Below are 25,943 nucleotides of genomic sequence, written 5' to 3' on the forward strand. Positions count from 1 at the left end.
TTTCTCTCTTCCCATCCCACAGCTAGTGGCTCAGTTGGTCTGAGTGTTGGCCTCCGGTGCTGAGGATAGCTCTGTTGATTCAAAGATCAGCCCAGATGGGGGTTGACAGATGGAATCCAGTCAGGGTGCATGCAGGAATCTGTCTCACTGTATCCACTCCTCTCACTTAAAAAAAGAAAGAAACCAATATATGTAAGCCTGTCACTGGTAAATTCTGTGATGTCAGTGAAGTCAATTTACCTTTCTGCCTATAATTTCTTGTCAATTAAGTGAGATATCATGAAATCATGTCCAGAATCTCATTGTTCATATATTTTTTTTACTTCATATAATAATTTACGTGACATACATTATTTTGATAAAGTGGGGAATATATCTACAAATAACTTAGAAGTTGAGCATTAACCTTTCATAATTTTCCACATCTATTAAGCCTTTACCTAATTTTTCTCTGAAAAATAAATCCCTAATGAGATATAGTGAAATGAGTTCTCATTCCACTTTTATATACAAAGATTAAGAAGTGTTAAAATTATTTATTTATGTGTCAGCTAATGCAATACATCTCCAGATGTCAAATTTTGTGGTCAATGGTTCAAGCAAAGAAAAATTTGCAAGTACTATGTCTAGATGAAATTTTAAGAGTAATGAAATCTTCATAATCACAATAAACATTCTATCACGAGGCAATATTAAACTGTGTTTATTTTACTTTAATTTAAAGTTTGCTTTACTCTGTAGAAATTATCCTGCATCTTACGGAAAGCTTTACTGCCAACTTGAAGTCTGAAATGAAAGATGCATGATGAATTTTCTAGGTGCATTAAGCTTAATTCTACATATCATAATATTGCATTTGTTTGAAAACCAATTACTGAACTGAATGAGTTTCTTTATCTGGGAGGATTGCTCAATATTTCAAATAGATGCTGAACAGAGTTTAACTATTCTTCCTCCTTATAAACATTATTGGGCACTAATGTTGAAAATATCTAGTTCTGAATCCATACATGGAATGTTATTCTTGTGCACAGCAGAACAATATGTCACTAATCGACAAAGCAGCTATGTGAATACTGCTGAAACATTCCCATTGCCTTTTAATAGAAAGATGGTTTCATTTACTAAATGTCACAAGGAATAAGATGGAAAGCTTAACACCTAAAAGTAAAGTAACTATGCTTATTGTAGAATTAAATAAAGCCAATAATTCTGTCAATCTTGTTGGCTTCATCCTCCCTCTCTCTGTACCTCCATGGATTTTCAAGGATAGCAGTATTGAGGTAACCATCGGTGCTACAATCAAGGAATAGTGGGAAAGTAATAGCCAACTAAGGCAAAGAAATTGCTTTTTGTAATTGCAGATTTGATACATTCATAAGATCCTTGGCCTAGGCCAATTCTTCATAAAGAATTCTTCTTTTTTTTTCTCCCTTAAATGGAAAGCAATTGATCTGCCTTAAAATTTTAAGCCCTTTTAAGACTTATAGATCAAGATCTAAAGAAATAATTTTGAATATTTAACAGAAATGATCAACTTAACACATCACATGAAACTCACAAAGTCATTTTTTTGATAGTTGAAACCTGCTTCACCTTTAGTTTTATCTCTGTTTTTCATATTTCTTAAAAATATGTTATGTGAGGTAGGGCTTATATGGGTGGTGGATAGGAACTGAGAGGAGATACTACCCAAATGTAAGATTGCCTTGCAGATTTTTCTACGGCCAGTAAAATAAGTCATGCAGCCTGACCAGGCAGTGGTGCAGTGGATAGAGCGTCGGACTGGGATGAGGAGACCCAGGTTTGAGACCCTGAGGTCACCAGCTTGAGCTCAGTCTCACCTGGTTTGAGCAAAGCTCACCAGCTTGGACCAAGGTTGCTGGCACAAGCAAGGGATTATTCGGTCTGCTGAAGGCCCATGGTCAAGGCACGTATGAGAAAGCAATCAATGAACAACTAAGGAGTCACAACAAAAAACTGATGATTGATGCTTCTCATCTCTCTCTGTTCCTGTCTGTCTGTCCCTATCTATCCCTCTCTCTGTAAAAAAACAAACAAACAAACAAAAAAACCAAACCTCAAAAAAAAAAAAAAAAAGTCATGCAAAGGCTTATAGTTTTACCAAGTTGAAATAAACAAGTTTTAAAAATTTACCAAATACTATATGATATATTTAGTTTCCTATATTTTGGCAAGAAGAAGCAACATTTTCTATGATATAATTTAAACATCTATATACTAGATAATAGTCATAATAGTATGTTTTAATAATTATGAGCATTATTAATTTTTAAAAAACAATTTAAAAATAACAGTCATTCATATTTTACAAATGCAGGAATTAGGGTTGATATAGTGGAAGTCCCATCACAAGCAAAGGGCAAAGGTGAAATGTGCTTATTGTCTCCAAAATCATTTTTTATTCCATTTGCCGGAACTTTAATTCTAGCAGTCTTTATATCAGTTTTATCAGTTAAAATTATCTCAAACTCTAATATTAAAAAGAAATGTAAAATAATTCTCTTTCTGGAATATTGATGTTTAGAACAGTGTTATACATATAATAAAATAAATATATAGTTATTTCTTTCTAATCTCTATTCTGAGATTAATTGGATAAGTTTTAGATTTGTGAATCTCAGAAATTTCAGGGTTTTTTAAATTATTTATTGTTTTTACATAGATTCTAGAGTCCCCCCAAATACATTCTCCCCTCCCCCATGTTCCCCAGTGCATCCCCCCATCACCCTTCCCGTAACACCCTTCCCCCTTCCCTCCAGGGTTTGCTTTTCTGCTCTCATCTCATTCTATCACCCTATCATCCTCTTTCCCCCTGTTCACTTTCCTTCTGGATCCATGATCCCACCTCTGTCTCTATTCTGCTCCACAGTTCATATTGTTCATCGAATTCCTCATATGAGTGAGGTCATATAATATTTTTCTTTCTCTGTCTGGCTTATTTCACTTAACATAATAGTTTCCAGGTCCATCCATGTTGTCGCAAAAGCTAAGATTCCCTTCTTTTTCATGGCCCCATAGTATTCCATTGTGTATATGTACCACTGCTTTTTAATCCACTGACAGACACTTGGGCTGTTTCCAGATCTTGGCTATGTATTTCTCCGTTTGACTCATTGATGTGGTGTACTTAGGATATATTCCCAAAACTGGGATGACTGGGTCAAAAGGCGATTTTTAATTTTTTGAGGAATCTCCACACTGTTTTCCACAGTGGCTGCACCAGTCTGCATTCCCACCAGCAGTGCAGGAGGATTCCTTTTTCTCCACATCCTTGCCAGCACTTATTCTGTGTTGTTTTGTTGATGAGCACCATTCTGACTGGTGTGAGGTGATATCTCATTGTGGTTTGAATTAGCATTTCTCTAATGATTAGTGATGTTAAGCATTTTTTCATATGCCTATTGGCCACCTGTATGTCCTCTTTGCAGAAGTGTCTTAAATTATTTTGTGCATTTTTTTGATTGGACTGTTTATCTTCCTGGTGTTGAATTTTACAAGTTCTTTATAAATTTAGGATATTAATCCCTTATTAGACGTATTGTCAAATATGTTCTCCCATTGTATGGTTTGCCTTTTTATTCTGTTCTTATTGTCTTTAGCTGTGCAAAAGTTTTTTAGTTTGATGTAGTCCCATTTGTTTATCCTATCTTTTATTTCACTTGCCCGTGAAGATACATCAGCAAACATATTGCCGCAAGTGATGTCTAAGAGCTTACTGCCTATGTTTTCTTCTAGGATACTTATGATTTCATGACTTACATTTAAGTCTTTTATCCATTTTGAGTTTATTTTTGTGAATGGTGTAAGTTGGTGGCCTAGTTTTATTTTTTGCAGGTAGCTCTTCAATTTTCCCAACACCATTTGTTAAAGAGACCATCTTTACTCCATTGTATGCTATTACCACCCTTGCCAAATATCAATTGTTCATAATGGTGTGGGTTTATTTCTGGGTTCTCTGTTCTGTTTCATTGATCTATATGCCTGTTCTTATGCCAGTATCAAGCTGTTTTGAGTACAATGGCCTTTATTATAACTTGATATCAGGAAGTGTGATACCACCCACTTTATTCTTCGTTTTCAAGGTTGCTGAGTCTATTCATGTTCCTTTTTGATTTCATATATATTTTGGAATATTTGTTCCATATCATTGGTATTTTAATAAGAATTACATTGAATTTATAAATTGCTTTGGGTGATATGGACATTTTAATGATGTTTATTCTTCCTAACCATGAGCACAGTATACGTTTCCACTTGCTTGTATCTTCCTTGATTTCTTTTATCAATGTTTTATAATTTTCCGAGTACAAGTCTTTTACCTCCTTGGTTAAATTTACTCTTATGTATTTTATTTTTATTTTTTGCAATAGTGAAAGGGATTGTTTTTTTAATTTCTCTTTCAGACAGATCATTGTTGGTGTATAAAAATGCCTCTGATTTATGACTATGGATTTTATATCCCGCCACATTGCTGAATTCATTTATCAGGTCCAGTAGTTTTTTTGACTGTGACTTTCAGTTTTTCTAAGTACAGTATCATATCATCAGAAAATAATGATAGTTTTACTTCTTTTTTTCCAATTTTGATGCCTTTTATTTCTTCTTCTTGTATGATTGCTGTGGCTAGGACTTCCAGAACTATGATGAATAAGAGTGGTGAAAGGGGGAACCCCTGCCTGTTCCTGATCTTAAGGGGATTGCTTTTAATTTTTGCCCATTGAGTATGATGTTGGCTGTGGGTTTGTCATAGATGGTTTTTATCATGTTGAGATATGTTCCCTGTATTCCCACTTTGCTGAGAGTTTTGATCATAAATGGGTGCTGAATTTTATCAAATGCTCTTTTTGCATCTATTGATATTATCATGTTGTTTTTGTCTTTCTTTTGTTTATGTGATGAATCACATTTTTTGATTTTTGAATATTGTACCAGCCTTGCCTCCCCAAAATGAATCTCACTTGATCATGATGTATGATTTTTTTCATGTATTGCTGAATCTGGTTTGCTAATATTTTATTGATAATTTTAGCATCTAAATTCATCAGGGATATTGGCCTATAGTTTTCTTTATTTTTGTTGTCTTTGCCTAGCTTTGGAATCAGAATTATGCTCACCTCATAAAAGGAGCTTGGAAGTTTTCCTTTCTCTTGAATTTTTTGAAACAGCTTGAGAAGGATAGGAGTTAGTTTTTCTTTGAATGTTTGGTAGAATTTGCCTGTGAAGTCATCTGGCCCAGGACTTTTGTTTGGTGGGAGTTTTTTGATAACTGTTTCAATCTTGTTTGTTGTAATTGGTCCATTTAGGTTTTCTGATTATTCCAGATTGATTTTTGAAAAATCATATTTTTCAAGGAATTTGTCCATTTCAGCTAGGTTGTCTAATTTTTTGACATACAGTTCTTCATAGTTTTTTCTTACAATCCTTTGTATTTCTGCTGTGTCAATTGTTGCTTCTCCACCCTCATTTCTAATTGTATTTATTTGAGTTTTTTCTCTTTTTCTTGGTGAGTCTGGCTAAGAGTTCATCAATCTTGTTACCTTTTCAAAGAACCATCTCTTGGTTTCATTAATCCTCTGTATTGTTTTTTGTATCTATGTCATTTATTTCCACTCTGATCTTTATTATTTTCTTCCCTCTACTTCCTCTAGGCTTTACTTGCTGTTCTTTTTCTAGCTTTTTTAGTTTCAGGATTAAGTTGTTTTTTGAGCTTTTTCTAGCTTCCTAAGGTATGCCTGTAATGCTATGAACTTCCCTGTCAGGACTGCTTTTGCTGTGTCCCACTGATTTTGAGTTGATGTATGCTCATTTTCATTTGTTTCAAGGAAATTTTTTATTTCTTCCTTGATCTCATTGTTGACCCATTTGTTATTTAATAACATGTTGTTTAATTTCCAAGTATTTGAGTGTTTTTCAGTTTTCTTATTGTAGTTGATTTCTAGTTTTATGCCATTGTAGTCAGAGAAGATACTTGATATGGTTTTAATCTTCTTAAATTTGTTGAGACTCTTTTTATGCCCAGAATGTATGAATATTCTCCTGCTTTAGGGTGGAAGGTTCTGAAGATATCTATTAAATCTTGTTGATCTATTGTGTCCCTTAATTCTGCTGTCTCTTTGTTGATTTTCTTTCTTGAGGATCTATCCATTGATGTTACTGAGTTATTGAAATCCCTTCCTATTATAGTATTGCTGTTGATCTCTCTCTTTATGTCCATCAAAATCTGCGTTATATATTTAGGTGCTCCTATATTAGGTGCATAGATATTTATAACGGTTATATCTTCCTGTTGAATTGCTCCCTTTATCATTACATAGTGACCTTTTATCCCTTACTAAAGTCTTTGTTTTAAAGTCTATTTTGTCAGATATAAGTATTGCTTCCACAGCTATTTTTTCATTTCCATTTGCATAAATATTTTTCCATCCTTTTACTTTCTCTCTATGTGTATCTTTTGTTTTGAAGTGGGTCTCTTGTAGACAGCATATGTATGAGACCTGTTTTGTTATCCATGCAGCTACCCTGTGTCTTTTAATTGGAGCATTTAATACATTTACATTTAAAGTTATTATTGATATGTAGTAGTTTATTGTCATTTTTTTCTTTAAATCTATATTCCTCTTTTACTACATATTTTTTCCTGCTTTGTTCTGTCTACAGCAGGCCCTTTAACATTTCTTGCAGCATTGGTTTGATTGTGATGAATTTCTTGAGTTGTTTTTTTTTTTCTAGGAAGCTTTTTATTTCTCCTTCAATTTTAAACAATAGTCTTGCTGGATAAAGAAGTCTTGGTTGTAGATTCTTGTTCTGCGTTACTTTGCATATTCCTTGCCAATCTCTTCTGGCCTCAAGTGTTTCTGATGAGAAGTCAGATGTCATCCTTATGGGTGTCCCTTTGTAGGTGATTGACTATTTTTCTCTCACAGCTTTTAATATTCTTTCTTTATCTCTTACCTTTGGTATTTTGATTATGATATGTTTTGCTGTGGGTCTCTTTGGCTTCTTTTTTAATGGGGTTCTCTCTGTTTCTTGAACTTGTGACTCTTTCCCACATCAGTTTAAAAAATTTTTTCATCTACAATTTCTTCAAAGAGCTTCTCTAGTCTTTTTTCTTTCTTTTCTCCTTCAAGAACCCCTATTATGCGGATATTATTTCTCTTCATGTTGTCACATAGCTCTCTTAGGGTTTCATCCAACTGATCCATTTTTTCTTTTTGCTTTTCTGCTTTTGTGTTTTCACTTATCTTGTCCTCTAAGTCACTGATTCAATCCTCTGCTTCATCCAGTCTACTTTTAATTCCTTCCAGTGTAGTCTTTGTTTCTGATATTGTGTTTGTCATTTATGTCTGGTTCTTCTTTATGATTTCTGTGTCCTTTTTGATGCTTACAGTTTCTTTATTGAGGTGTTCATTAAGTCCATCCATTGTAGCTTTGAGATCCTTAAGCATCTTAACAATTAATATTTTATACTCTGCATCTGGTAATTTGATTACTTCTGATTAATCCAGTACTTTTTCATATGTTGAAGCATATGAATTATGCTTCACTGCCTACCCATTATTCTCTGTATGACTTATAGGTTTCTTCTAGTTGTGATCTCCTTACCTAGTACAGCTGCTTTGAAGTCTTGATTTGTTCGTTTTCCTCTCAGTTTTCTTAAGTCTGTGGTAATCTTGTTTAGTGATCTCAGCAGGGGGCTTATTTGAAGCTGTTTCCAGGAATGTGGTGAGTGTAATCAGAGACTCTGAAGGCTTGATCTGCCAGCTTCTCTCAGGGGGCAGAGTACTTTCTCTGCTTTATTAGGGGGGGTGCATCTCAGATCTCCATGGAGACCTGAGTTACTACCCCTCCTCTCCACTTCCTGTTTTCAGCTGTTTCTTTTTGCGGTGATTTGAGCTGGAGAGACTTCTGGAGGTGGGTCACCTGGAACCACTTTAGGCTTGTGTTGTGTGGAGGGATCAACTCCTCCCCCAGCTATGGCTGCCTCTCCACTGAATGAGTCAGCTTCTCAGGTCCTCCCATGCATTCCTCTGCTCATCACCATCTGTCTCTGCCCCCCTCACTTTCCTTTTGGAAGACAAGCCAGCCTTCTCAGCACAACTTTTTTCCAGATCCTTAGGCAAATGGCTGTGAGCAATATTCTCTGCTCTTCTCCTCGTAATGAAAGCCCTTCTGGGTCTCAGCCTCACCCCCCCATTTGTTCCTGGAAGCAGGGGAGCTCCCACCATGCCCTGCAGGTTCGGTGTGTCTTCTTCTTTGCTCCTTGGTTTTTAAGACCTGTTCTTGTAGTCCAAAGTTGGTTTTTCATGCTGATTGTTTCTAAATTAATTTGTAATCAAGTTTGGTGATATAAGCTGGGAGTCTGTGCATCTGCCTACTCTACTGCCATCTTGGTATCCTGCGTTTTCAGGTTTTAATGTCTCTATTTCAAGGTTGATTTTTCAGATACACATTAAACTTCATAATAGAAATTCTTACACATGAGGCTAACTGGGTGCCAGAGAAAGTGTCCAGGCCCATGTAAATCATAATATAATAAATTTGATGGTATATAATGTGATAAAATTAATGTGATTATGAAAAAACTTAAAATATACCTGAGTATTTTTAAAAACAAAAATGTTTAAACTTGATTTACTTGTAATATTATATTAATTTATAATTCACTTTTCACACTAAAAAATACTTTAATATATGTTCCTTAAATATCTGTTCTGTAAAAAAAAAAAAAATCTGTGGCTTTCTGTTCTGAATTCATTATTCTTAGTATCTTATGAGCTTGCAGGTTGCTCTCCTGGCCTGGCGGCTTCTGCTGGAGCACTCCCTGTGCATGGTAGGTAGCGGCCATCTCCATCACCATAGCACTGGCTTTTACTTTTAGTATATTAGCTAGAGGTTACATAAGAAATGGTTTAAACCTGTTATTTTCAACATTTCATCTACTTAAACACAGGTGTGTGTGTGTGTGTGTGTGTGTGTGTGTGTGTGTTTGAATCTCTTTGTTATGTCTGGTCTACTTGGGTAAAACTTCAGGATTACTTAAAAGATGCCTGTGACTACCTGGTGCCTCCTTTGAGCAATTTAGTTAAACAATTACTGTGATGCCCCCCCCCCCAAATATTTCCACTCTTTTATCTAGCTCTATTAAACTGATATGTTTTTGGTTCATTTATCAATCCAAGAAGTTTTCTCAGCACTTTGAACTCCCATCTTTCTGCCCCAGTCCTCCATCAAAGACAGCTGATTTTTCTCTCTCTTTCTGCTCGTAGGGATGTTCTCAGTGTTCAGATCTCATGTCACCATCAATGTCAGGTTTTGCTGTTCAAGTTGTTCATGTGGAATGTGTCCACTTGATTTCTATTATCTACTGTTATCTCTGGCTCACCACATCTTTTCCTTGGAGAGCATCAGATTTTAACAGAACAAAACAAAAAATGTTCCTGTTCTGTAGTCCTTGTAGTTTTCCAAGCTAGTACTGTCATCAAGATTCAGTTTTTCCATATTTTAAAGAAAACTTTTCCTGAATCTTTAAACATTTTTGCCTGTTTGATTATGAAATGTATGTGCATAACAATGTAAGATGTATGTATAAACATGTATACATATAAATATACTTATACATATAAAATGTTTCTCCACATCTGCTTTACATAAAAGCAAATGGCATATTATGAGAAAGGAAAATAAAAGGTCCAACTAAAATAAATGTACACTTTTTAAATTCTATTTTTATTAACAAGTTTACATGTAACTTCCACACATCAATTTTTTTTTAAAAATAACATTTTTGCTATGCCACGTCACCTTCTACCTAAAACATCTTTTTAAAATAAATTTTTATTAATTTTAATGGGGTGACATCAATAAATCAGGGCTAAAACATCATTATAAAAACAAACACTACTGTACTAAGTAACTTCATGTTATTTGTAATTAAATTTTTTTAAAAATAAATTTTTATTAATATTAATGGGATGACATTAATAAATCAGGGAACATATATTCAAAGAAAACATGTCTAGGTTATCTTGTCATTAAATTATGCTGCGAACCCCTCGCCCAGAGTCAGATTGTCCTCCGTCACCCTCTATCTAGTTTTCTCTGTGCCCCTCCCCCTCCCCCTAACTCTCTCCCTCCCTCCCTCCTGCATCCTCTCTCCCCCCACCCCTGGTAATCACCACACTCTTGTCCATGTCTCTTAGTCTTGTTTTTATGTTCCACCAATGTATGAAATCATGTAGTTCTTGTTTTTTTCTGATTTACTTATTTCACTCCGTATAATGTTATCAAGATCCCACCATTTTGCTGTAAATGATCTGATGTCATCATTTCTTATGGCTGAGTGTATATGTGCCATATCTTTTTATCTAGTCTTCTATTGAAGGGCTTTTTGGTTGTTTCCATGTCTTGGCCACTGTGAACAATGCTGCAATGAACATGGGGCTACATGTGTCTTTACGTATCAATGTTTCTGAGGTTTTGGGGTATATACCGAGTAGAGGGATTGCTGGGTCATAAGGTAGTTCTATTTGCAGTTTTTTGAGGAACCACCATACTTTCTTCCATAATGGTTGTACTACTTTACAGTCCCACCAACAGTGGATGAGAGTTCCCTTTTCTCCGCAGCCTCTCCAACATTTGTTGTTACATGTCTTGTTGATAATAACTAATCTAACAGGGGTGAGGTGGTATCTCATTGTAGTTTTGATTTGCATTTCTCTAATAACTAATGAAGCTGAGCATCTTTTCATGTATCTGTTGGCCATTTGTATTTTTCCCTGGGAGAAGTGTCTGTTCATGTCCTCTTCCCATTTTTTTATTAGATTGTTTGTTTGTTGTTGAGTTTTATGAGTTCTTTGTAAATTTTGGATATTAGGCCCTTATCTGAGCTGTTGTTTGAAAATAACTTTTCCCATTTAGTTGGCTGTCTGTTTATTTTGATATCAGTTTCTCTTGCTGAGCAAAAACTTTTTATTCTGATGTAGTCCCATTCATTTATCTTTGCCTTCACTTCTCTTGCCATTGGAGTCAAGTTCATAAAATGTTCTTTAAAACCCAGGTCCATGATTTTAGTACCTATGTCTTCTTCTATGTACTTTGTTTCAGGTCTTATATTTAGGTCTTTGATCCATTTTGAATTAATTTTAGTACACGGGGACAGGTTGTAGTCGAGTTTCATTCTTTTGCATGTGGCTTTCCAGTTTTTCCAACACCATTTGTTGAAGAGGCTTTCTTTTCTCCATTGTGTGTTGTTGGCCCCTTTATCAAAGATTATTTGACCATATATATGTGGTTTTATTTCTGGGCTTTCTATTCTGTTCCATTGGTCTGAGTGTCTATTTTTCTGCCAATATCATGCTGTTTTGATTATCGTGGCCTTATAATATAGTTTGAAGTCAGGTACTGTAATGCCACAAGCTTTATTCTTTTTCCTTAGGATTGCTTTGGCTATTCGGGGTTTTTTATAGTTTCATATAAATCTGATAATTTTTTATTCCAATTCTTTAAAAAATGTCATAGAAATTTTGATGGGAATTGCATTAAATTTATATATTGCTTTGGGTAATATGGCCATTTTAATTATATTTATTCTTCCTATCCAAGAACAAGGAATATTTTTCCATCTCATTGTGTCTTTTTCTATCTCTCTTAACAATGCCTTGGAGTTTTCGTTATATAGGTCCTTTACATTCTTTGTTATGTTTATTCCTAGGTATTTTTTTTTTGTTGCAATCGTGAAGGGGATTATTTTTTTGAGTTCATTTTCTAATATTTCACTGTTGACATATAGAAAGGCTATGGACTTTTTTGCATGTTATTTTGTATCCTGCAACCTTACTGTATTGGTTTATTGTTTCTAGTAATCTTTTTGTGGAGTCCTTCGGGTTTTCAATGTATAGGATCATATCATCAGCAAAAAGTGATACCTTTACATCTTCTTTTCTGATATGGATGCCTTTTATTTCTTTGTCTTGTCTGATTGCTCTGGCCAGAACTTCTAGCACCACGTTAAATAAGAGTGGAGAGAGTGGACAACCCTGTCTTGTTCCTTATTTAAGGTGGAAAGTCCTCAGTTTTATGTCATTTAATATGATGTTGGCTGATGGTTTATCATATATGGCCTTTATCATGTTGAGATATTTTCCTTCTATACCCATTTTGTTGAGAGTCTTAAACATAAAATTGTGTTGTATTTTATCAAAAGCCTTTTCTGCATCTATTGAAAACATCATGTGGTTTTGTTCTTTGTTTTGTTGATATGGTGTATTATGTTAACTGTTTTACGTAAGTTGAACCATCCTTGAGATTCTGGGATGAATCCCACTTGATCATGATGTATTATTTTTTTAATATGTTGTTGTATTCGATTTGCCAGTATTTTGTTTAGTATTTTAGCATCTGTATTCATTAGAGATAATGGTCTGTAGTTTTCATTCTTTGTGCCATTCTTGCCATGTTTTGGTATGAGAGTTATGTTGGCCTCATAAAATGTGTTTGGAAGTATTTCTTGTTCTTCAATTTTTTGGAAGACTTTCAGTAGAATAGGAACCAGGTCTTCTTTGAATGTTTGATAGAATTCACTAGTATAACCGTCTGGACCTGGACTTTTATTTTTGGGGAGGTTTTTAATAGTTTTTACTCTTTCCTCCCTGCTGATTGGTCTATTTAGGCTTTCTGCTTCTTCATGACTCAGTCTAGGAAGGTTGTATTGTTCTAGGAATTTATCCATTTCTTCTAGATTGTTGTATTTGGTGGCATATAATTTTTCATAGTATTCTACAATAATTCTTTGTATATCTATGATGTATGTGGTGATCTCTCCTCTTTCATTTTGGATTTTATTTATTTGAGTCCTGTGCCTTTTTTCCTTGGTGAGTCTTGCCAAGGGTTTGTCAATTTTGTTGATGTTTTCAAAGAACAAACTCCTTGTTTTATTGATTTTTTTTATAGTTTTTCTGTTCTCTATTTCATTTATTTCTGCTCTGATTTTTATTATCTCCTTTCTTCGGCTGGTTTTGGGTTGCCTTTGTTCTTCTTTTTCTAGTTCCTTAACGTGTGAAGTTAAGTGGTTTACTTGGGCTCTCTCTTGTCTGTTCATATAGGCCTGAAGTGATATGAACTTTCCTCTTATTACTGCTTTTGCTGCATCCCAGAGATTCTGATATGTTATATTTTCATTTTCATTTGTCTGTATATATCTTTTGATATCTGCGCTTATTTCTTCTTTGACCCATTCATTTTTTAGAAGTATGTTGTTTAGTTTCCACATCTTTGTGGGTTTTTCTCCTTCTTTTTTGCAGTTGAATTCTAGTTTAAGGCTTTATGATCAGAGAATATGCTTGGTACAATTTCAATTTTTCTAAATTTGCTGATATTGTCTTTGTGACCCAACATATGGTCAATTCTTGAGAATGTTCCATGTACACTAGAGAAAAATGTATACTCTGTCGCTTTGGGATGAAGTGTCTTGTAGATGTCTATCATATCCAGGTGTTCTAGTATTTCGTTTAAGGCCACTATATCTTTATTGACTCTCTGTTTGGATGACCGATCTAGAGCCGTCAGCGGTGTATTGAGGTCTCCAAGTATGATTGTATTTTTGTCCTTTTTTTTTTTTAGGTCAATAAGTAGCTGTCTTATATATTTTGGTGCTCCTTGGTTTGGTGCATATATATTAAGGATTGTTATGTTTTCTTGATTCAGTGTCCCCTTAATCATTATGAAATGACCATTTTTGTCTCTGAGTACTTTTTCTGTCTTGTAGTCAGCATTATTAGATATGAGTATTGCTACACCTGCTTTTTTTTGGGTGTTGTTTGCTTGGAGTATTTTTTTCGAGCCTTTCACTTTGAATTTTTTTATCCTTGTAGCTTCGATGTGTTTCTTGTTGGCAGCATACAGTTGGATTTTCTTTTTTAATCCATTCTTCTACTCTGTGTCTTTTTATTGGTAAGTTTAATGCATTTACATTTAGTGTAATTATTGACTCTTGTGGGTTCCCTATTGCCATTTTATAAATTGCTTTCTGTTAGTTTTGTATCTTGTTTGATTTTCTCTTTTGTTTTTCTATCATTTGTTTTTGTTTGTTTGTATTCCATTCTTCTTTCCTCTGTTGCTACCTTTTTTAAGTCAAGTGTTTTTATGGTTTTTTTTTCAAGGGTGGTTACCATTAAGTAATGAAAAGGGTACCTACCATATTCATTGTAGTACCCTATCTTATGAGTATTTCTGCACTTCATCGTCCTTTACTACTGTTAATCTCCATCCTCTCCCCCCGTTTTTTCTTTTGTTGTCACAGTTTAAGTTTTGTTTTATTGTGTTCTTGGTGGAGCTGTTACTTGTGGTTCTGTTTTCTTTTGTTCTTTGAATCTGGTTGGAAAACCCCCTTTAGTATTTCCTGGAGTGGGGGCTTTCTGATGATAAATTCTCTCATCTTTTCTGTATTTGTGAATGTTTTTATATCTTTTTCGTACTTGAAGGATAGCTTTGATGGGTATAGTATTCTTGGCTGAAAGTTTCTCTCTTTCAGGGCTTTAAATATTGGGGTCCACTCTCCTAGCTTTTAGAGTTTCTGCTGAGAAATCTGATGATAATCTAATAGGCCTTCCTTAATATGTTGTAATCTTCTTTTCTCTGGCTGCCTTGAGAATGTTTTCTTTGTCATTGGTTTGTGTCATCTTCATCATGATGTGCCTTGGAGTGGGTTTGTTGGGGTTATGAAAACTCGATGTTTTGTTTGCTTCTTGATTTTGAGGCTTTAGTTCTTTCCACAAGCTTGGGAAATTCTCATATATTATTTGTTTGAGTATATTCTCCATTCCATTTTCTTTCTCTTCTCCCTCTGATATACCTATTATTCTTATGTTATTCTTTCTGATGGAGTCAGACAATTCCTGTAGGGCTTTCTCGTTTTTTATTATTTTTGAGTCTCTTTCTTCTTCTCTCTGTTGTGCCTCAAGTTACTTGTCTTCTATTTCACTAATCCTATCTTCTATCTGACCTGTTCTATTAGCTAAGCCTGTTACCTCGCTTTTCAGCTCGTGAATTGAGTTTTTCATCTCTGTTTGATTTGTTTTTATAGTTTCAATTTCCTTGGTAATATATTCTTTGTGATCGTTGAGTTGTTTTCTAATCTCCGTAAATTGCCTTTCTGTGTTTTTTTGTATATCTCTGAGTATTTTTAAGATTTCTCTTTTAAATTCTCTGTCATTTAGCTCCAAGGCTTCCAATATGTTAAATCTTTTCTCCATAGATTTTTCCACATCTATTTGTGTTACCTCTCTATCTTTTGTAATCATAATATTCAATTTTCTTTTTCTTATTGGCATCTGAGTGTGGTCTTGTTGATAGCACTTATTAGAATTAATAAAGAATAAAAAGTAAAAAAAAAAAAAAAAAGGAAAACACCCCACAAAAAAAAACAATAATAATTTATTATTTCCCCCTTTTTTTCTTTTTTCTCTTCCCCTCCTCTTTCCTCCTTAGGGAAATCTCGTGATGACCTGTAAATTATATTATGCTAAATGAAACAAAAACTGCCTATAACGGAGTGCCTGATTTGGGGTGAAGAGTTGAAGGGGCAAAAAAATTAGTAAGGACCTACTAAATGAAAAAAAAAAAGGAGAAAATCATAGACAAGCATAAAATGATTTGCTTGTAAGTGATGGTCAACTAAGACATATAATGAGAGGGATAAGAGTGAAACAGAAAAAAGGAGGAAAAAGATAATAATTAAAGAAGAAGAAGAAATAAAAATAATAAGTAAAAATCTGTTGTATTAAGTGGAGTGAAGACTAAATACAATGGAGTCCTTGGGTTGGGAGGAATGCTAGTGAGTTAAAAAGCAATGTAAAAAGTACCCAAAATGCCACAAAAACAAACAAAAAAAAACCAAAAACAAAAGCAAAAAAAGAAAAAAAGAAAAAAAAACACAAAAAACTTGAGTCCCAAATTAAATAATTTGTTCGTGATTGAGGATTGAATAGGAGGAAAAGTAAAAGGAGAAAAGAAGAAACGAATAGAAAGGAAAAAATAAAAAAAAAGAGAAAAACAAAGGAAGAAAAAAAGGAAAAGGAAAAAAAAAACAAAAGGGGAGAGAGTGAGAGTTAAGGGTTTTGGAGTGTAACTCTAAAGGAGATTAAGGATGAAGAAAAGAAACAAAATGTAACACTCATGGTTAGTGTAGTTCAAGAAAAGGGAAACATAAGATGGGCAGAGAATAAAAGGACCGAGGTGGAGGAAATAGAAATAATAATAATAAAGGCAATAAGAGAAGAAACAAACAACAACAACGAAAAATTAGTGGAACAAGTTATAAAGTCTGGATTTTTCTTGATTTTGAGAGGTTAACTTCTTCTTTTTTCTTTTCTTTCCCTCTTCCTGGTCATTGACTCTGTACCCCAGGCTCTGCCCCTGTGTCACGCTTAGGTAGGGATTTGCAGTTGATGGGATTCTATGGCAATGTCATATAATTGGCTTTAGTCTCGCTGGTAGTCAGGGCTTGTTGGCATTTGCAGGGTCCAACAATGAGAGAGTTTGCTTTCCTGGAGTCTCTCTCCTAGTCTCCCCTTCCTGAATTAGCAGCCTGGTGATCCAGCTATGAGGCTGCCACTGCTTCTGCCTGGGGAGTAAGAGGCTCAAAGAGCTGGGAAATCCCCACTCTATCCCCACTCAGCACAAGGCTCTGGGTAAGGCTCTGGCAGTCAGATCCTCCAGCGTAATCAGGTGGGGCTGGGAGACAATTGTTGTCAAGATGACTGTTCAGCACCTAGCATTCAGTTGGACCACTCAACCCAGGCTTTCCACACTTTGTAGCCTGTTTTGGCTGGGAAGAAGAGGCACTAGTCACTGCTTGCTGTATAGATCTTAATATCTGCCAAGTCCCTCTTGTTAGCGTATATCCCTGAATATGGAGGCTCTGTCAATCAGAAGTTGCCCCCGCCCCTTTAGCAAGAGGCACTAAAAAATATCATGCCTCTTGTCTTGGATCGCTGAACTGAGAGAGTTCTTATCAATTAGAGCCCTGTGGGTGCGCAGATTTCGTGGGTTAAGCTAATTTCAGTGAATGGATCCGCAGCTGTGCTCCAGAAAGTATTTCAGGGTGCCCGCACCCCCCTCCCCCAATGCTTGGTTGTTAGCTTGAATGGCTTGGTGAGGTGCCCCGCCCATGGAGAGAATCTCCAGAATAGGGAAGACAGCCTTGGCTCCCCTCCCGCTCGCTTTGCCGCTGGCGGTTGGGGTGCACTGGGCGTGGAAGAATGGGGCACTCTGCATGTGCCGGCAAGTGGGGTGCTCTAGGTGCGTGGGCGAGTGGGACGTTCAGGGCACGCGAGCGAATGGGGTGCTCTAGGCACTCCGGTGGCTGGGGACTCTCACATGCAGTGTGCGGGCCACTGGGGATGCTGGCGGTGCAAGGGAGCTCGCTCTGCGACCGGACTGTCGCACGGGGCGCGCGCGCCGGCATCTGCTCGCAGTGCCCAGGCTGCCGCTCCCCAAGTGTGGGCGGGCAGTTGCACGCGTGGGTTGACTCACCTCAGCTTGAATGAACGTCCATGCGGTAGTTAGCTTCCTCCACACCCTCAGTTCTGACCCGTCTCTCAGATTCAAGTGATAACAGTCCTTTCGCTTTCAGTGTGTGTGGAACTCCGGAATGCTCCGAGGATAAATTTTACTGTTTCTAGTTGATAAATTTGTTGAGATTTTGGGGAGATCTGTCGGATGCGCTGCTCACAGCGCCATTTCCATGACGTCACTCTGTAATTTATTTTGAAAAAACTTTGACATTATGAGATTTCAAGTGAGGAAAACAGCAGTTGTTTTGATTGATGAGCATAATGGTGTGTTTATGTACTCTATGTCCCTCAAAAATATTGCTACTATTATTAGATTAAAAAAAAGATGACTTAGGGCTAGGATAAAATTTTCTTGATTTCTTAGAATGGAATAATTTCTTTTTTCTAACTGAAGGCTGAGCTGGCAGCAAAGAAGTTATGTCACTTATGTCACTATTTCTAAGGATATTAAGTTTATTGTGAATTATCTATCATAATATACAAGCATTCTTTTCAAAATTTAATTTAATTGCATATAACATTTATTATTGTCAAATATATACCTATTTAGCTATTAAAACAAAATAATCAGTTATTTTTAATGTCAATTTCAATGTAACCTAATGTCCATTAATTTAGAATAAAGCATTTAAATCAACCTATCAACCTATACTTTATATTTTCTAAAAGCATTTGCAGTTTGATAATACACACTGCACTTGAAAGAACATTAGGATAACTCAAGTGTATTTATTATAAGCAACTTAATAGTATTTTGCTACTATTGTACCACATAGAAAATTGTTTTTCTTTTCATCACCCCCTATTTTAGAATAAAATGAGTGTTCATTAAAACTGAGAGACTTCTTAGTATGATATAATTTAGGTTCTCACTGATTTTCACATAATCTGACTAATTTGTAAACAGTGACTTTGTTAATTGTAGAATTTTTAAAAGTAACTTTCTTGTTTCTTTCTTTACATGGAGTGTCTATCCATAAAATATTCTCTCAAGAGCTGATCATTATAAATTGTAACATTATTAAATTTTGCTTAAAGATTATTCTTAAAGGTGACTTTGAAATAAGTTTTTTTAAATTTTATTGTATAATAATACATTATAATTAGTTAATACTGTTTTTTAGTCACTCATTTCTTTTTTTTTTTTTTTTTTTGTATTTTTCTGAAGCTGGAAACGGGGAGAGACAGTCAGACAGACTCCCGCATGCGCCCGACCGGGATCCACCCAGCACGCCCACCAGGGGCAACTCTCTGCCCACCAGGGGGCGATGCTCTGCCCCTCCGGGGCGTCGCACGACCAGAGCCACTCTAGCGCCTGGGGCAGAGGCCAAGGAGCCATCCCCAGCTCCCGGGCCATCTTTGCTCCAATGGAGCCTTGACTGCGGGAGGGGAAGAGAGAGACAGAGAGGAAGGAGGGGTGGGGGTGGAGAAGCAAAAGGGCGCTTCTCCTATGTGCCTTGGCCGGGAATCGAACCCAGGTCCCCCTCATGCCAGGCCGACGCTCTACCGCTGAGTCAACTGGCCAGGGCTGACACTCATTTCTTATGTTAGATGCAATAATCATTCTAGTATAACTTTCAAGAGACATTAAAATACCAACATATGGTCTTCCAAAACAATCTAAATCACTAAACTCTTTCCATTTCTACAACTTTGTAAAGTCTTCTTTTATTGCTTCTGGGCTAAGCTCATTAATTACTTCCTGATATTAAAAAATTCAATATTTAAATTGCTAATTGCCCTACATTATGCATGTTTGTGCTGTTCTTTTTCCCTGCTGATTCAAAAAGCAATTTTGATATGACATTTTTTAAAAAATACTTTTTTCCTCATTGGTATAATATTTTATTTGCTCTTTAATAATTTCTCTGGGTGTTAAAGTATTTTCTGACCTTGCAAAAAACTATTTAAATGGGTTCTTTCTTTCTTTCTTTCTTTCTTTCTTTCTTTCTTTCTTTCTTTCTTTCTTTCTTTCTTTGCGAAAGAGATATAGAATGGGACAGGTAGAGACAGACAGTAAGGGAGAGAGATGAGAAACATCAATTCTTCATTTTGACACCTTAGTTTTTCATTGATTGCTTTCTCATATGTGCCTTGACTGACGGTGGGGTGGGGGGGTACAGCCTAGCAAGAGACCCCTTGCTCAAGCCAGTGACCTTGGATTCAAGCCAGCGACCTTGGGCTTCAAATCAGTGACCCATGGACTCAAGCCAGCTACCATGGGTTAAGTTTATAATGTCATCCATGCTCAAGACAGCAACCCTGTGCTCAAGCTAGTAACCTTGGGGTTTCAAACCTGGGTCCCCTGCATCCCAGGCTGATGCTCTATCCACTGCACCAAACTAGACCATTTTTTATATTAAATTATTTTCAATTAAATATGATCTAACTCCCTTAACATAAATGATACAACTACCTAAGTCAAGAGTGATGTTTAAGAACTTGAAACATTATCAGATAAATACTATATTTCAAATACATCAATTACTTGTCAAGAGATATTATATTAGTCATATAGATTTTTATGGTCAATTTTTTTAAAAAAATTCTAATTTACTAAGCTAGTCAACCAGAATGTAAATTTCTATCATCAAAATCTTTTTCCTGATAAATATACTATTCATTCCATGATGGCATGTATTATTTGTAACATTAAGTGTATTTATATTTTGAAATAATATTTTACTAACATGTATTATGTGTCCAGCAATATTCTAAGCAGTTTTAAAATAATTCACTTAATCCTTATTTTAAAAATAAAGAAGATCAAGCAAATAAAAGAGAGAGAGAGAGAGAGAGAGATTAGAGTAGTCTAAATAACATAGGTAAAAGGAAAATCCAGGATTCATATCCAGACAAGCTGACTTGAGAGTCCCCCTAATCAATTAAATGCTATATTCTATTATCCTAAAGAAGTGTATACAACAAAACTTAGCAAAGCATTACTGTTTGCCACAGTTCTAAATTTAATTCAAATCTTCATGATTTTTGGGACCAATAGATTAGAGGGTTGCAGAATATAAACCTAAGGAGGGAGAGTCTGGGCTTTCTATTCATCACTGGTACGCTGGCTGGGGTGGGCAGGTTGTTATTTTATTTACTGTCTAAGGCTATAGACTGTTACACATTAGTTTCTGAGGAGATACTCTTCTACCAAAAATACATGCGCGAACGGAGCTTCCTGAGTCCCAGTTTCCAGGGCGCTCTGAAAGGTGAGGTTGAAGCTCACTTTGGCAAGTACTTTCCATTTTCAAAGCCAGCTTCCGAGCTCTACTTAATTCTCTGGCTAACCTCTTAAATTTTGGGGAATGAAATCTTCTTACTTTGTTGCCTGCTTCTCCAAGCACTTAATTTACATTTTATTTTTTTTACCTTTAGATCAATAATTTTAACAATACTAATATCAACTATTTAAATTAAGTATTTAAGGTAATGATAGTAGTGATGAGATAAGAAAAATGTACAGAGACAGAATGGTGTAATGCAGTGCAAAGGAGACTTAAATTATATGTAATTATTAACAAAAGTTACCATCTTGTGATCCTACCATGTGCATGGAATGTGCTCAGTTATTTTAGTCATATTGCCCTATAACAGACCATCCCCAAGCTTAGTGACCTGAAACAATAAGTATTTATTTGGTTCATAAGTTGGCAGGTCAACTGGGCAGTCCTTTTGCTCTGGGCCAAGCTCATTTCATCTTGCCTGCAATCAGTTGAGGCTATCATGGTAGAGGATCATGAATCTATCAGTATCTCTCAGGATAGCCTGGGTTTATTCATGTGGTGATTGCAAAGTCCCAAGAAAGTGAGTAGATACTCTCAAAGTTCTTGAAGCCTATGTATAGAACTGTGCCAGTGTTATTTCCAGAATGTTCTATTAGCCAAACTATGAGACAAGAAGAAAAAGAATATAAAATTCTCATTTTCCAATGCAATGCTTCATAAGAAACCATAAATAATAACATATATCTTTAAATAAAGATACATGCAGAAGTTCTGGAAAGTTCAGAATTTTTTTAATCATTAATGAATAATGTGGATCTTAAACTAACATTTTTGCGATAAATATTGTGTGGTTGTGGAATTCCATAAAAAGAGGTAGAAGTAATATATTCTAAAGGTACAATATGATTTTTGCTAGTGAAAAGTAAGAACTAATTTTGAGATTAGTATACATAGCACTAGGACACTATTATCTGTTGCATACTATTTTCATTTGACCAGTAAATATGCTATAAGCAGAAGAGTGTTTAGATTAAATGAGACTCACTTCTTCCCCCAAAGGATGACTGGAAAAGGCTGCCTTCCAAATAAAGAAATAGTGACCTTTATTTCCTGTATTTATATTAATAATTATTAGTCATATCAACTGAAAATAAGAAGATCCTATTTATTTACTATTTTCCTAGTGTGATATAGAACATAGAACAACTGTATCTTTTCAGAGTGAGAGAAAGCTGAAGCTGGAGTTTGCCTTAGAGAGTCAAACAATATAGATCAATATATGAAGAACTATAACTGAGTCTTTGATAAAAGGATTGATAACTTAGTCTGAGTGACAGAATGATATTTGTGAAATTATTAAAGTAAAACATAGCAACCTACTAAAACAATGGGAGATAGAAAAAATTAGAAAGAAAAGAGGGAAAGAAAAATAGAGGCTAAGTATATTGAATATATATCAACTATATTATGTGGCTGATGAAAAGTTAATCTGCTAAAAATGCAAGTCAATTATTCACCCCTCAAAACACACACACACACACACACACACACACACACAATAAAATAAAACAACAACCAAAAGCACGTAGGCAATGCTAACATAATTATTCTTTATAATATATAATACATTAAACCTAGGGAGGGACCATCTATGCTTTCCATTCATCAGTGGTATCTTCTCAAAAATGGTATGCAAAATACACAGTTGTATTCTCTGAATAGTGAGTGAGTCTTCTTTCCCAGAAATAATTAAGAATAGACTGGAAGATTTGTTTTCTAAAATAAGAAGCCATTTGATACATTTCAGGATCTTGTTTCTCTTGAGATTAAAAATAAAAAGTATGTTAATATATATATATATATATATTTTTTTTACAGGGACAGAGAGAGAGTCAGAGAGAGCGATAGATAGGGCCAGACATACAGGAATGGAGAGAGATGAGAACCATCAATCATCAGTTTTTTGTTGCAGCACCTTAGTTATTCATTGATTGCTTTCTCATATGAGCCATGACCGCAGGCCTTCAGCAGACTGATAACCCCCCGCTCGAGCCAGCGACCTTGGGTCCATGCTAGTGAGCTTTTTGCTCAAGCCAGATGAGCCCGCGCTCAAGCTGGCAACCCTGGGGTCTCGAACTTGGGTCCCTTCACATCCCAGTCTGACGCTCTATCCACTGCGCCACTGCTTGGTCAGGCGATATATATATATATATATATATATATATATATATATATATATATATATATATATATAATTTAAATTACACAGTTCCCAAGTTTATTTTCCATAAAATTTAAACTTCTAAAAATTCAATATACAGACAATATACCATAAGTTTTGTATCTTATTTCATATGTAAAGTATAACCTGGGCAGTGATAGTGAGTACTGAGGTCAGAGAAATAAGAATTTAATGACTCTGCCAGTTAAAGAAGAATCTCAGTTTTCCACAGTCCAGAAATTGCAATTGAATGCTTAAACATTGACTTCTTCTACAGCCCTCCTTGGCATTCACTCTGAACATTCTCCTCATCTTGTTGATGTCTCTTTATCTGAAGCATTCATAATTTTTATTAAGATTGCAGAAGATAGGCCCTGGCCGGTTGGCTCAGCGGTAGAGCGTCGGCCTGGCGTGCAGGAGTCCCGGGTTCGATTCCTGGACAGGGCACACAGGAGAAGCGCCCATCTGCTTCTCCACCCCTCCCCCTCTCCTTCCTCTCTGTCTCTCTCTTCCCCTCCTGCAGCCAAGGCTCCATTGGAGCAAGGATGGCCCTGGCGCTGAGGATGGCTCTGTGGCCTCTGCCTCAGGCGTTAGAATGGCTCTGTATGCAACAGAGCAATGCCACAGAGGGGCAGAGCATCGCCCCCTGGTGGACATGCTGGGTGGATCCCGGTCGGGCGCATGTGGGAGTCTGTCTGACTGCCTCCCCGTTTCCAGCTTCGGAAATATATATATAAAAAAAAAAATTGCAGAAATATTTTTCAAAATAAAAGAGGAATGACTAAAACCAGACAATTATTTAATGTAAAAATTTTCTTGACTCTTTCCTTTCCTATCTGTTGCTGTGACTATTGCTCTTAATGGTCACCTTAGTCAGTCATTTCACAAGATAATACTTTCCCTAAATTTCACCAAGGGCTACAGAAATGCAGGTTAACCACAGTCAGGATTAATATGTTGCCTAATTTAATCCAGCATTTAATGTACTTTACTGAATATATATGTAATATAGACAAAATACATGTAATTAAATATAAATATGAGATAAAAACTATATTAAATATTATTATTAAATAAACAAACCACTAAATTTACAAATAAGTACTTGCTTAAGCTTTGATCAGAGATATGTTTGCTACAATTTTGTGCATTGCAAAATATAATATAATTTACTCTAAATTCATTTTATCTTAACCATTCTATAAAATTACTCTTTCTTTCTTTTTTTTTTTTACAGAGACAGAGCGAGAGTCAGAGAGAGGGATAGATAGGGACAGACAGTAGGGACAGACAGACAGGAATGCAGAGAGATGAGAAGAATCAATCATCAGTTTTCGCTGTGGCACTTAGTTGTTCATTGATTGATTTCTCACATGTACTTTGATCAGGGGGCTACAGCAGACTGAGTAACCCCTTGCTCAAGCCAGTGACCTTGGGCTCAAGCTGGTGAAGCTTGCTCAAACCAGATGAGCCCGCACTCAAGCTGGCGACCTTGGGGTTTCGAACCTGGGTCCTCTGCATCCCTGTTTGACACTCTATCCACTGTGCCACTGCCTGGTCAGGCTAAAAACACTCTTGACATTGTCAACAATTTTTATGAAAACATGGCTTCAGTTTGTAATAGATCTCACAGTGTGCTTCCCTGGCTTAAGACTGGTTAAGGGGAGTCTGTTAGCCTAATGAAGCACCAGGTTGGCCTCTCCTAATAGTGAGCCCTATGGCTTGGGGAAACTACTGTTCTCTCCAAAGGAATACAACAGCACTTAATTAGTAGACTTGTTAAATAGACTCTACAAAGCAGTTCAATCATTGAGACACTGGGTCAGCCTATTCCTACTTCAGAGCCCTGGTAAGAGATCATATTCCTACTAGATAACCCATTTAAGTGGAACAAGTGGGTGTGCAAAGTCAAAGTCAGGGGCACATCTAATGATGCCCTTGTCCAAGGTGCAACAATGCTCTGGATGGTCCAACTCATTCCCCAATAATGCTTAACAGAAGACAAACTGGAGTTAGAAGTAGTTTGAGATCCAAAATCCCACATTAAAATTTATTTCGAAATGCATTATTTTCCAATTTTTATGTAAATTACCACCTCAATAAAAGGAAACACTCTCTATTTGACTACATCTGACTTCACACTAGTTGCCCACCTGTCCTAGAATCACATTGACTCCATGGTTGTGTTTCACACCGAAGTTTTTGTTTTCCTTGAAAATGGTTAGAAAGCATTGAGGTATAAAGTGGAGGCTTGCTTAGTGGCTGTGAAGCAGATGGAAATAGGTACCTATGTTTTGTGCCTGTGAGATGGGCTTGCTGGTGATGACACAGGGCAGGAGAGTGTTGGAAGGGCACCAGCTTTAGCACCAAAAAAGTGAGGAAAGTCACTTGTTTCTTTAGGGCTTCAATTTCTATCTTTAACATGGTCGTTCTCTCTCTTTTTCTTACCTTACTCCATACCCTTATTGAGAAAGGGACCAGGGCTTTACAAGTTATTAGTTCTCCTGTGTCTGACTAGATAAGCTCTAAGAACCCATTGTTTTCCTTACTGGCATGTCCCACTGTTCACATTTTAGGGAAGAGAGCATGAGGCTTCTGCTTCACATCCACGTCAAGTTCTCAAGCACAGCTTTACGAGCAATGAAGTGCTCAGAGTATTTTAATTCCCTAGTTCCTTAATGTATTGTTCAATTGCTCAGTCTCTGGATCAGAGGAGGATAAATAAATGGGCTTCTTCAGAACTTCCATCACTCATGTGAGCAAATTAGTTTAAAATGAATATGTCAATTGTTTAGATTGGACATATTAGAAAAATATACATTTTATATATTTAGAATATAGAAATATTATCTTAAGGAGTAAACTAATCTAGCTTGCTAAATTTTCTAATTTAGAACTTAT

The sequence above is a fragment of the Saccopteryx leptura genome, chromosome 8 (genome assembly GCF_036850995.1).
Source record: "Saccopteryx leptura isolate mSacLep1 chromosome 8, mSacLep1_pri_phased_curated, whole genome shotgun sequence".
Classification (NCBI taxonomy): Eukaryota; Metazoa; Chordata; class Mammalia; order Chiroptera; family Emballonuridae; genus Saccopteryx; species Saccopteryx leptura.